General features: G+C 52.9%; 1 protein-coding gene across 1 annotated transcript in view; it reads right to left on the bottom strand.

Annotated features, from left to right (window-relative positions):
- Window positions 1-6,818, bottom strand: part of SIL1 (SIL1 nucleotide exchange factor) — a 131,342-nt gene extending 124,524 nt beyond the window's left edge. The window contains exons 1-2 of the mRNA XM_068157828.1: window positions 6,804-6,818; window positions 1,409-1,568 (exon numbers count right to left, since the gene is read on the bottom strand). The gene's annotated coding sequence lies outside the window, so the exon portion shown is untranslated. The remainder of the gene's footprint in view (window positions 1-1,408; window positions 1,569-6,803) is intronic.
- Window positions 6,819-14,842: the final 8,024 nt, after the last annotated feature.

The raw sequence follows: 14,842 nt of genomic DNA, 5'->3' as shown, positions 1-14,842 counted from the left end.
CAGTCCATCCCAGTGTCCAATCGATGATCTGGATGAGGGCATTGAGTCCATCATCAGTAAATTTGCAGATCACACCAAGCTGGGGGCAGGAGTTGATCTGCTGGAGGGTAGAGAGGCTCTGCAGAGGGACCTCGACAGGCTGGACAGATGGGCAGAGTCCAAGGGCAGGAGATTGAACATATCCAAGTGCCAGGTTCTGCACATTGGCCACAACAACCCCATGCAGTGCTACAGGCTGGGGTCAGAGTGGCTGAGAGCAGCCAGGCAGAGAGGGACCTGGGAGTGCTGATCGACAGCTGCCTAAACATGAGCCTGCAGTGTGCCCAGGTGGCCAAGAGGGCCAATGGCATCCTGGCCTGTATTAGGAATAGTGTGGCCAGCAGGAGCAGGGAGGTCATTGTGCCCCTGTACTCTGCATTGGTTAGGCCACACCTTGAGTCCTGTGTCCAGTTCTGGGCCTCTCAGTTTAGGAAAGATGTTGACTTGCTGGAAGGGGTCCAGAGAAGGGCAACAAAGCTGGGGAGGGGTCTGGAGCACAGCCCTATGAAGAGAGGCTGAGGGAGCTAGGGTTGGTTAGCCTGGAGAAGAGGAGGCTCAGGGGAGACCTTATTGCTCTCTACAACTACCTGAAGGGAGGTTGTAGCCAGGTGGGGATTGGTCTCTTCTCCTAGGCAACCAGCACCAGAACAAGAGGACACAGTCTCAAGCTGTGCCAGGGGAGGATTAGGCTGAAATTCTTCACAGAGAGAGGGATTGGCCATTGGAATGGGCTGCCCAGGGAGGTGGTGGAGTCACCATCATTGGAGGTGTTTAGGTTGACAGGGTGCTTGGTTGCACGGTTTAGTTGATTAGGTGGTGTTGGATGATAGGTTGGACACAATGATCTTGAAGGTCTCTTCCAACCTGGTCTATTCTATTCTATTCTATTCTATTCTATTCTATTCTATTCTATTCTATTCTATTCTATTACCCTTTCCAAGAGGAAGTGCTTCCTAACCTCCAGCCTAAACCTCCCCTGGCACAGCTTCAGGCCATAAGGAAGAAAGAATCCAACAGAAACCACAGCAAATCTTTAGGGAGGCTGAGTTTTCTCTCAAGGAACTGGTCAGGACACCCACCATCAACCATGGGCCATTAGAACAACACAAACAGGGCACAGCTTTTCCCTCCCACTGATGATGTCCTTGGAGCACAGCCCGAGCAGTCAGCTGCAGTTGGATATCTCCAGCTGCCAGCTTTTGTAGGAGGAAGAGATAACCACAGGGGAACTCTGTGTTGGCCTTTATTTCTGTGGGGCCCAAACCTCATCCCACATTTGCACCCATGGGTACAGAGGTGGGAAGTGCACTTCAGAAAACAACCAGCCTCTTAACATTCACAAAGCTGAAGACAGAAGCTCAGTACTCACAGAACTCAGAGGCAGTTAAAGCTGGTGGTGCTCTCTGGACAGTGATGTTTTCTCCACTTCGATGTATTCAAGTTGAAGTAAAGCTTAGCTCGTGCTGAGAAGGTGAGCAGCAGAGCCTTGGTGGAACAAGGTGTCCTGCAACTGCTCCCACACTGACACACTGTTGAGGGATAAAAATGAGGGTAATTAGTTTTTTTCCATAGAAAATATTTTTTCCCCCACAGCAGAGCAACCAGACAAGGAACTTGGAATTGCTGGAGGAGAAAAGTGTATTTTTACCACCTTAGTCAGATAGAGATAAGCCCAACCCTCACTGAGGACAGACCTATGGAGAAACAAAGGGAAGAAGGACATTGTAGACATGGGTCCCCCCACTGCTACCAAAGCAGACACCTGGGGAATGGTCTCAGTGGAAAGCAGGGCTGAGTAACCAGAGGGTTGCCTCTGAGTGATGCTGATCTCAGTGGGTGCTGCTGAGAAGCCCCAGATCAAACAAGACTCAGGAAAGCTCTTGAAAACCACCTGAGTCTTCAGGAATGGGGGCACAAATCCTCCTCACCAGAGCTCTGCCACCAGACCTCCAACCAGCACAGTGGTGTTAAAGCAGGGTGTGCATCCCACACTCCCAGGCAGAGCAGAGGACTCACACGAGGTGAGCTCACCTTAACGAGGCACAGTGCTCATTACAAACCAAAGCAACTCCCACCCACCCACACTTCAGGGGTAGCTCTCAATGATTCCCTGTCACAGTGAGAGAAAGCTTCACGTAGCAGCCCTTGGAGCTCAGTCCAGGAATGCTCCTATTCATCCTTTTCATTAATGGCCTGAAGAATGGTAGAGAAAGTACTTTTCTAAAAGCTGAAAGGATGCCCAGCAGCTAAGAGCTCGAAGCACTCCGGAGGTCATGATCAGAATTGATAAACTGCAGAAAAGTTCCAAACCCAGCCATGAATCAATAAAAAGAAAAAAACAGAAAGGAAAACAATGCAAAGACCTGCTCTTGAAAACAGCAAAACCAGAGATCAAGCACACCAACACAGCACAGGGGAAGCCTCTCTGGACAAAGGTAACGCCACAGAAAATCAGGGGCTGAAAATGGGGCCTGTGGCTCATGTTGATGCTGCAGCTCCAGCTGCAAAGAGCTAAATGCCATTTTCTCATTTAAGAACAGCAAATTCCCAATTCTGGATTGGAAGGCCACACTTGTTGCTGGGTATCAGCCCTAAGAAAGTCACAGACAATGTGTGTGTGTGGGGGGGGGTGTCCGGGCAACAACCAGTCAGCAGCCCCTCATCAGCTGTGGGAGGGTTTCTCCATCCCTGCTCCCCTCCAGGGTCATTACCAGCATTTAAAAGGACAACCAAACCTTCTATGAAGGCAGGAGGCAAAGTGTTCTGTTCAATTTGCTGCAAGCAGCAGCCAGATGAGTTGTCAGGCTCTCTGAGATCAGGATTTCAACACCTCCCAGAGGGAACTTGCCCTCATCTGCAGTTACACCCACTGCCACCCAGCCTGGAGCCGAGCATCTCCCATCCAGCTTCCCACGGACAAGGAAGCTTTGCCAGCCCTGCATTCCATTTCAGCATCCTCCACCTGGCCACTCCTGCACCACTAGAGCAGTGACATCTCAGAGCTCAATTACCAACCTGCTCTGCCCCAAAACACAGCACAGTTCCTCACCCTGCCCAAGGGCACCCACGCAGCAAGGCAGAGCAAGCACAACTGCAGCCCTTCCAATTCACATCTTCGCTGCCCCTCAGAAACCAAGCTGGGCAGCTCCATTTGCCACCAAGCTCCTTTGGTGCTGAAGATGCTGCCTGTGGGGAAGGGCAAGGTTTCCCAACTCCTCTCTTAGCCCAAACCACCCCACCCATCTGTAGTCCATATGGGTCACCACCCAGCCCCAGACTGAGGAATATCAGGTGATGCTTGCAGAAAGCAAGTGACAGGAAGAGGGGCAATGGCTTTAAACTCAAGGAGAGCAGATTTGGAATGGATCTTAGGGAGAAATTCTTTCCAGTGAGGGTGGTGAGGCACTGGAACAAGTTACCCAGGGGATTCATGGATGCCCCCTCCCTGGAGGTGTTCAAGGCCACGTTGGATCAGGCCTCGAGCAACCTGGGCTGGTGGGAGGTGTCCCTGCCCGTGGCAGGGGGTTGGAACTGGATGTCCTTTAAGGTCCCTTCCAACCCAAACCATTCTATGAATTCTATAAAATCACTGAAACAAGGTGTTCCAAAGCAGGGCAGAGCAGGTGATGCCAAACCCCAACTGCAGCCTCTGAGAGAAATCCACCAAGGGGACAAGATCTTACACAAAATCTCCTGAAAGGAGTTTGGAATGAGGTGAGGTCATTCTCTTCTTCCATGAAACAAGCAATATGACAAGAGGAAACAGCTTCAAGTTGCACCAGGGGAGCTTTAGGCTGGAGATTAGCAACAAATTCTTCACTGAAAGGGTTGTCAAGCCCTGGACCACACTGCCCAGGACAGTGGTGCAGCCACCATTCCAGGAGGGATTTAAAAGCTGCGTAGATGTGGTGCTGACGGCCATAGTTCAGAGGTGACCTGACAGTGCTGGGTTAAGGGTTGGATTGGATGATCTTAAAGATGGATTCCAACCCTAATGATTCTATGACTGTATGAAAAGCTGGGCTTAACTTCCAGGAACACTTAAGATTTCCCAGTGACTCAAGAGGATTTGGGAGGGTTTTGAGTCAGAGCTTTAGATGCAGGCTGCCTCGTGAGCTGCAGCCAGGGGAGATCTGACAAAGCCTTTGTTAGCACGCACTGTCTCCTTTCACAGGGCTGCTTCCCAGAAGATCCCCAGTGTTGTGTCATTCTTCACTTCAGGTGCTAAGAATATCTGTGCATTAATGAAAAAATAGTAACCAGCTTTAGAGGGAACTCATCAACAAAGTGCTCAACCAATCTCAATTAAAGCTGATTCACCTACCTCACGAGTGCAAGTTAAACATTAGTTCTCAAGGGGAAAAGCTGAGTGGTAAGAGAGCTGAGGTGGGTAACCAAAGCCACAGAGGAAGCCAGTGGCAGAGAGGATTAGCACACAGAAAGGCTGATTATTATCCCTAAATTTATCCCAAGAATCCACTGCCTTGCCAGTTCCCAGGGTAGAGCTGACGTGCTTTCAACCACACCTGCCCAGCTTGGCCACGGCTCTATTTAAGTAGCCTTTTATTTCCTGGCTACAAAAGACCAGACAGGGAGAAGGTCTGGGGGTGCTGGAGGGTTTTACAGCTGGTTTATTGCTCAGGCTAAAGAAATTCTCAGCTGTGAAAAAGGAGAAGGTGGTGGTGGTAGCACCTGTGCTGGTCTTCTGTTGCTTTTGGGCACAGAGACAGTGCTGTGGGTTCAGGAGTTGTTCTGACAATGCATTAGGAATTGCCAGTTTCCACAGAATCACAAAATTATTTATGGTGGAAAGGACCTTCAGACTGTTGAGTCCAAGTGTTGACCCAGCACTGCCAGGTCACCACTAAACCATGGCCCTCTGCACCACATCCACATGGCTCTAAAATCCCACCCAGGACAGTGACTCCACGGCTTACCCGGGCAGCCTGTGCCAGGCCTTGACAACCCTTTCCATGAAGAAATTGTTCCTCAGGCCCAATCCAAATCTCCCTTGGTGCAGCCTGAGGCTCTTGTTCTGCCTCTTTTTCCTTAGTAGAAGACAGTGACCCCTACATGGTTCAAATCTCCTCTCAGGGAGTTGTAGAGAGCAACGAGGTCTCCCCTCAGCCTCCCCTTCTCCAGACTAAACGCCCCCAGGTCCCTCAGCTGCTCCTCACCAGCTCTGTTCTCCAGACCATCCCCCAGCTTCCTTGCCCTTCTCTGGACATGCTCCAGCCTCTCAATGTCCTTGGAGTGAGGGGCCCTAAGACTGAACCCAGCACACAAGCTGTGGCCTCACCAGTGCTGAGTACAGCAGACTGCCCTGGACCTATGTAACAGAAGGATATTTGGTATCCCTTCCAATCTAGTAAATACACGGTCAGATATGTAGCAGACCCTAGGAACTTGCTCTCACCTCCATCAGCTGCACTTCCAAAGTGTCTGTGGCAAGAATTCAGATGCTTCCATCATCTAAACACCTGAAAAATGCCAACGCACTCCAGGCTGGTCATTTAAAGGCGGAGTTGGCGGGGCAGGGTGGAAAAGAAAGCGAGCGAAAAAGCAGCCTGTTCCTTAGCGATGCTACTCCCAGAGCACAAATTAATTCGAGAGGCTCCCAGGGAGAAGCAGCACTGCGGCAGCGCTCGGTAAACGCTGGGGTGTGTCAGCAGCTTCTCAGCCGCGCACTTCTCTGCTCTTGCAAAGGTTTGCTGCCAGGGCTGTGCGCCGGAGCAGGCTCCCCACGCGGGCAGCTCCACCAACAGCAGTGCCTGCGTGCACCCCGCTCCTTTGGCGAGCAAATGAAAGCCTATCCGTGAAGCTAATGCTTTCTGCCTGCCAGCCAGATTTGTGCTGGGTTGGTTTCTATCAGCAAAACACTGCAAAATAAACAACTTGCCCCGAAGAAACTGTGTCTACAGAAGTTGTGAAGTGTAAGCCTAGGCCGTCTTGCCAGGCGGGGTAGTGTTGATTATTTGTCAAAGATTACTTCTCTCGCAGAGTGTTAGTCAACCGCTGAAGTTAAACACTTTAAGGCAATATTCCAAAGAGTGTTTACATACAAAACTCTCATTTGCTCAGTTTTTCACTCCCTGGCTTTGCCCGACATGTGATTTTCACTGGTTCTCAGGCAAGAGAACCATATGCAAGCTTGCAGCAAAATAATTAAACAGCTTTAAAAATCCAGGCCCCGTGTTAACCACGTGGAAGAAAAAGCCTTTTGCATGTCCCAGAGCGGTACCAGGACACTGGGATTCCATACCCGGAGGGGACTGGAGGTCTCCCAGCCCATCCTCACGCTCAGGGCAGAGGCCAAACTGCTCCCGTTTCTGTTGCACTTGTATTTAAACCCCTCCGGCAAGGCACCCCGCTCTGCCGAGGCGCCGTGCCCCACACCGCTGCCACACAGCCCTGCTTCTCGGTCACTGCCAGGGCAGGAAGCCCAGGCAGGTGCCGTCACCGCCCAGCCGTGCCCGAGGCACGCCGAGCCCCCAGAGCTGGGCCACGGGTGGTCAGTCCGCCTCAGAAGCGCTTAGGAACCCGCCCGGTGGGGAAGCGGCGCGGCGGGCAGCCCCTAGCCCCGGCAAGGCCTCGCCGCCGGCTCCTCTCCCACAAGGGCACCGGCAGGACGCGCTCAGGCGCGGGAAGCAGCCGCCCGGCCCCGCAGGACCCGTGCCGGGCCCCACGCCCCGCTGCAGAGCACCTGCCCGGGCCAGGGGTGTCCCGGCAGCGCCCCCCAGCCCGCGCCCCCTCCCGGCACTCACCGCTCCGCACCGCGCAGGCGCCGCCCGGGCCCGCCCCGCACCGCCCGCCGCTGGGCCCGGGAAGGGAACGCCCCCGGGACCGCCCCACCGAGTCCCAAGATGGCGGAGAGGGAGCTCCCGCTGGAGACCGTCCAGTCCTCAGCACTGCTGGAGCAGGGCACCCACAGCAGCTTGCCCAGGGAGGGCTGGACGCTCGCCACAACCTCCCTGGGCAGCCTGCTCCAGGTCTCCAGCACCCTCACACCAAACAACTTTCTCCTCTTCAGGTGGAACCTCCTGGGGGCCAGTTTGTGCCCCTTGCCCTGTCACTTGGCGACACTGACAAGAGTCTGGCTCCAGCCTCTTGCCCCCCACAGGTCTTTCTCTCTTGCTGGGCATTGCTCAGCTCCCCTCTGGAGCTGCTCTTCTGCAGGCTCACCACCCCCAGGGCTCTCAGCCTTTGCTCCTCACAGAGATGCTCCAGGGCTCCTCAGCAGCTTTGTAGCCTCTGCTTGACTCTCTCCAGCAGCTCTCTTGAACTGGGGAGCCCAGAGCTGGACCCAGTGCTCACTAGGAGAGAAGAGAATCTCCCTCAGCCATATGAAAAAGTCCAGAGAAGGGCTACCAAAGTGATCCAAGGATGGGGAAGTTGCCATGTAAGGAAAGGCTGAGAACTGTGCTTGTTTAGCCTGGAGAAAAGAAGGCTGTGCAGAGACCTTATCGCCATGTTGCAGCATTCAAAGGGTGGCCCACAAAGAAGATGGAGACTCCCATTTTACAAAGAGTCACATGGAAAGATGAGGGCTAATGAGGACAAGTTAACTGAGGAGATGCCAGTTGGCCACAGAAGGAAAAGCTGTCACCCCAAGGACAATCAGCCATTGAAATAATCTCCCCGGGGAAGTGGTGGATTCCCCAGCACTGGGCACCTAAGATTCAGCTGGACAGGGTCTAAGCCAGCTTGTCTAGACCATGCTTTTGCCAAGAGAGGTTGGACCAGATGATCCTTGAGGTCCCTTCCAACTGTGGGATTCTGTGGAATCCAGCCACCCTGAGGGAGGGACTGCTGACTGATGCTTACAACGGTTCCATATCAGTTGTAGTGGAAAAAGGTAAAGAGCTTTTCTGAACAGCATCTGCTTTGTTTTGGGGTGGCCTTTCACTGCAGCTGTCTGCGTGAAGACTGAGCACCGCAGCCTTTGCTCATTGTGCATCATCCCTTGGACTTGTGTGGGATCACCCTTCCCATACTCACCCTCCAGACAGCCCTGAGGTGCTGGCAGCAGGTGGCTTTGCTGGGGGGAAATGGAAAAGCAACAGGAGGGCCATGGGGAGCCCTGAGCTCCCAGACATCAGCCAGGGAAGGGTGCCTGGCCCTATGGGTCTTCCTTGCCAGGGCAGCTGGTCATGTGGCAGGCTGCTCCAGCCTCTACCCATCCATAGTGGGGTGCCCTGAGCTCCCCCTGTTCCCTGCACCAGATGAATAGTAAGGAATGAGGTGATAACTGTAAGGTTCACGAGATGCTGCTGGCCTTACACATCACATCTCCCCTGCCACTGGCTGCTTCAGCACCCCCCTTGTTTTTCACACATTTTGAGGGGGGCAGTAAAGTTTCAGGTGAGTACGAGTGTGTTAATTCACAGCCTTGGCACCTAAAGTCCTCTGGACCAGGCTGAAGAAGAGGTGAGAAAGGCTGAAAGGCACATGGACTGCCAGGCTGCCACAGGCGTGAGCCCACGGGTCCCTTCTGCCTCGTTAGCTTGCAGCACCACACTGACTGAAATCGGGTGCCAAAGCATTTCCCACCCCTCTCCTCGCTGGTGGCTGAGCCATGGCATTGCAGAAGTGACAGAAAAACCACAGCCATGAGCTGTGCAACCTTCCTCCCCGCCAAGGGCTGGGCTGAGGAACAGCTGGTGCATGAGGATGCCTGTGGGCTGCACCACGAACCAGGCAGTGGCCAAAAAAAAGACCCTGCCAGCATCAAAATTGAACCTGCAATGTTTAATTATCTAGGGAAGGATGCTCAGTGGCAGCAAGTGACAACCAAAAGGAGGACAGGGGACCAGCAAGAAGCTGCATGCTCACTCTGCCCCCTGGACCAGTGTGCCCACACTCCCACTCAGCCATGCCCCCTGCTTTGCTGCTGGTACTCACTGAGATCCTGGAGGCAGGAGATTGATTGTAAACAAACTTCAGCTGTTTTCTTCCAGTAAATGAAAGGTTTTCAGTCTTCCCAGGTTGGATGTAAACACCTTCAAATCAGAATCTGGAATCAAAATTCACAAAGCCCACCAGGAATGATCGACAGGAGTTCATGTTTTTGTTGGGGTTGATGGGTTTTAAGGTATCTGTGTGTTTTCTGGCAAGACCTAACCCCTGACCTTTGGAGCTGTGAAAGTGCTGTCATACTCCAGCCTCCTCCTCCTCCCTTTGGGGACCTGGCCATCTCAGCTCCCAGAGCAGCCTTGCTGCAGCCTCAGGGTAGGGCTTATCCAGCCAGCTCTGCCCTGCTGTGGTCTCTGCAGTGGGATCTTCCCTTCAGCTGGACCTGAGCTCTTGTCCTTGTTCCTGGCAGGTGGCGCAGCACTGACAGGATGAGGAGCCATCTCCCTGAAGCTGTACAGAGCCTCCTTTTCAGGTACAGCACTAAAATCCCTTCATGCTTCAAACTCAAGGTCAGCAGTCACAGAACCATTGAATCATGGAATTGTTTAGGCTGGAAAAGATCTTTGCAGTCATGGAGCTCGGCCATTAACCCAGCACTGCCAACTCCACAGCTAAGCTACGTCTACACAGCTTTTAAACCCCTTCAGGGATGGTGATTTCACCATTGTCCTGGGCAGCCTCTTCCAGGCCATGACAAACCTTTTGGGGAAGAAATTGTTCCTAATGCCCAACCTAAGCCTCCCTGAGCTCCTTTCCTCTTGTCCTATTGCTTGTTGCTTGGGAGAAGAGGCTGACCCCCACCGGGCTCCCACCTCCTTTCAGGGAGTTGTAGAGAGCCATGAGGTCTCCCCTCAGTCTCCTTTTCTCTACACTAAACACCCACAGCTCCTCAGCTGCTCCTCACCAGCCCTGTCCTCCAGATCCTTCCCCAGCTTTGTTGCCCTTCTCTGGACCTGCTCCAGCCCCTCAGTGTACTTCTTGTTGTGAGGGCCCCAAAACTGAACACAATGTTTGAGGTGCAGCCTCACCAGTGTACAAGGGGACAATTCCCACTGTAGTCCTGCTGGCCACACTATTGCTGATCCAGGCCAGGATGCTGTTGGCCTCCTTGGCCACCTGGACACACTGCAGTCATAGAATCATAGAATGGTCCAGGCCAGAAAGGACCTCCCACGGTCATGCAGTCCAACAGTCAGCAGGGACATCCTCAACTAGATCAGGTCACTCAGAGCCCTGTCGAGCCTTACCTTGAATATCTCCAGGGAAGGGGCCTCAACCACCTCCCTGGGCAACCTGCTCCAGTATTCCACCACCAGTCAGGCAGGCCTGGCCTCTCCTCACCTTCCAGCTCAAGATCCAAACATCACACTGGGGCATAAGGAAGAGGAGCCTCTCCCTGACCAGCCTCGGTGCCCCACCACAGCCTCAGGTGGTTTGGGAAGACTCCCTGAGGCGCTGGGTCCATCACACTGCTGCAGACCAGCCTAATCCCACCGTCTGAGACTGCTCACACATCAAAGAGATTAGAAAACAGGCTCTGCATGCATTATCTTCTGCAGTTGGAGTTGTTGTGTTTGATCTGATGGGCTGGAGGTTTCTTTTCAAAGGTATTGGAGAAGATGGGTGTGTGAGAGAGTAATTTAAGGGCCGGGAGTAATTTTTCATCAATGTACTTAAAGACAATCACAGCGCTAGGAGGGAGGCCTAATTGTGGAGTTGTGTAATTAGTTTTTATGTCACTGCAATTATTCTGTTGGCTACATATAAAGAACATGGCAAAATGCAGCACTTAATTTTAAATCAAGGCTCGATTCTCTTTTAGTAGGTAATTGATGTTGATCACATCACTTAGCAGCGACTATAAAATGCTCTGTTTAGATTGCAAAAGGATGGAGAAAAAGGCCTAAGCAGATAGGTAATTGATGGATTGCAGGCTGCTTTTGGGGTTGGGGGGAGGCAGCATTCATCCCTCAGACTTCAGCTGTCTTTGTTTGCAGCCACTGCTGGGCATCGTTAGCAGCCCGGGGTGTTAATGAGCACAAGTCCCTGCAGCACAACGGCCAATGGCTGCTCTGCCCCAGACAGCGGCAGCCACAGGTGGATTTACTCTGCGCTTGATTCCTTGTCTTTAATACCTTCTTGATGGATGGACCACTGGGTGGATGAGAAGCTGGCTAGATCGTTACACTCAAAGTCAGCAGCCCGATGTCCAAATGAAGACCAGTGACAAGTGGAGTTCCCCAGGGGTCTGTCCTGGGTCTTTAACATCTTTGTCAGGCACATGGGCAGTGGGGTTGAGGCACCCTCAGCACGTTTGCTGATGGCACCAAGCTGTGTGGTGCACTGGAGTCATTTGAAGGAAGGGATCCATCCAGAAGGATCTTGACAGGCTTGGGAAGGAGGCTAGTGACAACTGCATGAGGTTCAACAAGTCAAAGTGCAAAGTCCTGCATCTGGGATGGGCCAATCCCAGGGACAAACCCAGGCTGGGTGCAGAGGGGGTTGAGAGTAGCCCTGAAGAAAAAGCCTTGGGGGTGTTGATTGCTGAGAAGCTTCCTGTGAGCCAGCAGTGCCCTCATGCAGCCCAGAAGGCGGCAAGAGAGGAGATTTTGCCCTTTTAATCTGCTCTGCTGAGACCCCTCCTCAAATACTTCATCCAGTTCTGGTGTCCCCATCACAAGAGGGACACAGAGCTGCTGGAGTGAGTCCAGAGGAGGCCACAAAGATGATCCAAGGGCTGGAGCACCTCTGCTGTGAGGACATGCTGAGGGAGCTGGGGTTGTTCGGCCTGGAGAAGAGAAGACTTTGGGGAGACCTTAGAGATGCTTTCCAATACCTGAAGGGATCCTACAGGAGGGCTGCAGAGGGACTTTGCATGAGGGTGTCTAGCAATAGGACAAGGGGGGATGGTTTGAAGCTGAGAGAGAGTAGCGTTAGAGTGGATCTTCAGAAGTTCTTCAGTAGGGGGAGGGGGGGGAGACTCTGGAATAGGTTGCCCAGGGAAGTTGGGGATGCCTCCTCCATGGAGGTGTTCAAGGCCAGGTTGGATGATTAGGTGATTGCTGAGGTCCCATTCAACCTGAGCCATTCTGTGATTCTTTTGAAGTCAAGTGCTGCTCAGAGCAGCTCAACATTGCACATAGGGAGATTTGGGGATGATCTCCCTGGGCTAAGCATCCTGGCCAGATGTGTGCCACATCCTGCACACTCTCCTCTGCCAGACAGAAGCCGCCAGGAGCTCCCAGGGGCTGCCAGCTCCAGAGCCACTGGCATCCCCAAATACCTTCAGCCTTCCCTTGTCAATAACCCTGGGCTGCTCAAATGAAGACATCAGAAAATCTGAGGATGCAGCAATGGGTTATTCCCTGAGAAACAGCACTGATTGTCTGCTTAGTCAACAGCTTCTCAAGTCAGCAGTGAACTGGGCCAAGGACCCAGGAAAGTGTGGCCAGTCCTGCAGCCAAGCAGCAGCACAGCAGCAGGAGAGCTCAGTATCCAACAGGCAGGATGATACAAGACTTGCCCTTGCTCAGCACAAGCCCAGATCAATAGCTTGACACCACAGTGAGATTTGCTGTCATGATAAAGTCAATAAAACCTTTCCTTGTCTTTGCAACTGGCCCCAGTTACTTCAGTTCAAGGAGTGCTGCCTCCCCAGGCAGGAGCTGGAGGTGAGATGGTGCCACTGCTGCAGGGACTGGTTTCCTGTGACTCCTGGGCTATTAGAAACTCAGGTTTTCCCCAGGAAATGGCATGTGGGTTTGTGCCCAGGACTGCTGCATGCCCAGCTGGAGCTGCCTCTCCTCCTTGTACCCCCTTCAGGACCATCCAGCTTCTCCAGCAGCTCTGCCATGGCAAAATGTCCTGAGTTTGGTCAGAAATGAATTTACCTGGCTGGTGCTGATTACTCCCTGAGACATAATTTGAAATTCAGTTTAAGTCCAAAAGCAAAATCAAGTAACAAGATGCTACTCTTTCCAGTGAGGGTGGTGAGACACTGGAACAGGTTGCCCAGGGAGGTTGTGGATGCCCCCTCCCTGGAGGTGTTCAAAGCCAGATTGCATTAGGCCTTGAGCAACCTGGGCTGGTGGGAGGTGTCCCTGCCCATGGCAGGGGGTTGGAACTGGATGCTCCTTAAGGTGCCTTCCAACCCAACCCATTGTATGAATCCATGACCTGCTGTGAAGCCCCACAGGGCTGCCTCTCAGCAGGTAACTCCTAGGTTTTGGTAGTTTTGGTTGGCTGCAGACCCAGAGGAGAGCCACAAGGTGCTGTTCAGTGGAGAGTGGAGCAAGGCTCAGACAGGCACCAGGGACCTCCATGTCCCCCCCATGCCAGCACTCTTCCCCAGTCACCCTGCTGCACTCACAGGGCTCCTGCTCTGGGTTGCTGTCACCAGGAGGGTTCCATTGCTCTTTTTGCCCTAGCAGGAGGACAGCAGGCATGCATGTGGCATGTGCCATTCCATGTGGCATGGAAGATGTCATTCTTCCAGCTAATAAGCAAACTCCACAGGCTGCAGGAGATTCCTTAGGTTGAGTTTCCAGGTGGCAGCTGCAGGCATTGCAATCCACAGTTGCATCAAAACAGGTGGATTTGTAGCCAGGAAGTCATTGGGAAGAGAGTCCTACAGGAGTGTGGTCTGAGACACTTTCACCTTCAAGCCTTGCCTTCCCCTTTTGTAGCTCCAGAAGAAGAGATGAAATCCAGGTTCCAACAGGTGTAATTAAGGACCTGCAGCTCCAGTGCCATGCTACATCACCTCCCATCACCTGCCCTAGCCAGCTTTACCCCTGTCACAGAGCTGGCAGCAGCCACTTTCCACACTGAGATGCTGAAGGACATCTTTACAACCCAAGAAGTGGGTCACAACCCAGGCTGAGTTCAGAGCAGATGAGCTGTGCTGTGCATATACATCCAGAGGGGACAGAGGGGGACCCCAGGCTGGAGCTGGGGTGGCATGGCAGCTGCAGGATTACTTCACTTGCTTTTCAAAATGCTTTTTCTCACCCATTTTGTGTGGTGGGATGCAGGCCCATGTCAGCACCAGCCCTTCCAAATCACTGTAAGGATCAGATGGGTCCCCCTTGCAGCCTCTCATCACCACTAGCCCCCACAGCACTTCATTCACCAACCAAAGGAAAAGACTCATCCAAGGCCTTGGGCCATCAATGCCTCAGAGGCTCCAGAGCAGTAAATGGGATGTGATAAGCTGAGAAGCCATCTCTGCTCCTGGGGAGGCTCTGCCACCGAGGCCAGGGGGCAAAGCATGAAGGTTTCTGGGTGAGCTGCTGCCAGCACTGTGCCGGCACAGCCTGGGGTCAGGATCCTGGTGGGTGTCAGTCTGCGATGACTTTTCTCCCTCTCAAATGCATCCACAGGACAGCTCAGCCCTCATGAGAGCCTGGTGGCTCTAGCCTGGGCAGAGGGCAGGCTCTGCCTCATTTCAGGAGCCTGGCAGTGCCAGATGACTCCAGCATTTCATTACAGGTTATTAATGACACCATTCATCACAGCCAAGTGGTTTGCTGTGCCCAGGCTTCCCTTGCTTGCTCCCATCTGATACCAGGTTTGGATTAAATTAGGTAAGGTGGCAAGGGTGATCAATTCCAAGCTGCTTTCCTAGGAAGCCATGCACAAATGATTTAGAAGCAGAGAGGAGAATAAAGCCCACAGCAAGAGCTGAGGGACCTGGTGGGTACACAACTGAGGTGTGAAAGGAACATCAAATTTTTAGTGCTATCATCCCAGGACTGTGAGGACAGTAGGGTCTTCAGGGACCCTTCCTAGAAGCAGTCGCCTCTAATGATCTGAGTAAGAGCCTTTCTAGGTGTCAAAGAAGGATAGAGGTAAGAATAAACTCATGAGAATGGGGTACTGGAAGGAAACT

This window comes from Melanerpes formicivorus, unplaced genomic scaffold (assembly GCF_026170545.1).
Source record: "Melanerpes formicivorus ecotype bairdi unplaced genomic scaffold, bMelFor1.0.p_v2 SCAF_2, whole genome shotgun sequence".
NCBI classification, from domain to species: Eukaryota; Metazoa; Chordata; class Aves; order Piciformes; family Picidae; genus Melanerpes; species Melanerpes formicivorus.
Note: the sequence above shows the minus strand (reverse complement) of the source record. Positions and strands in the feature narration are given on the sequence as shown.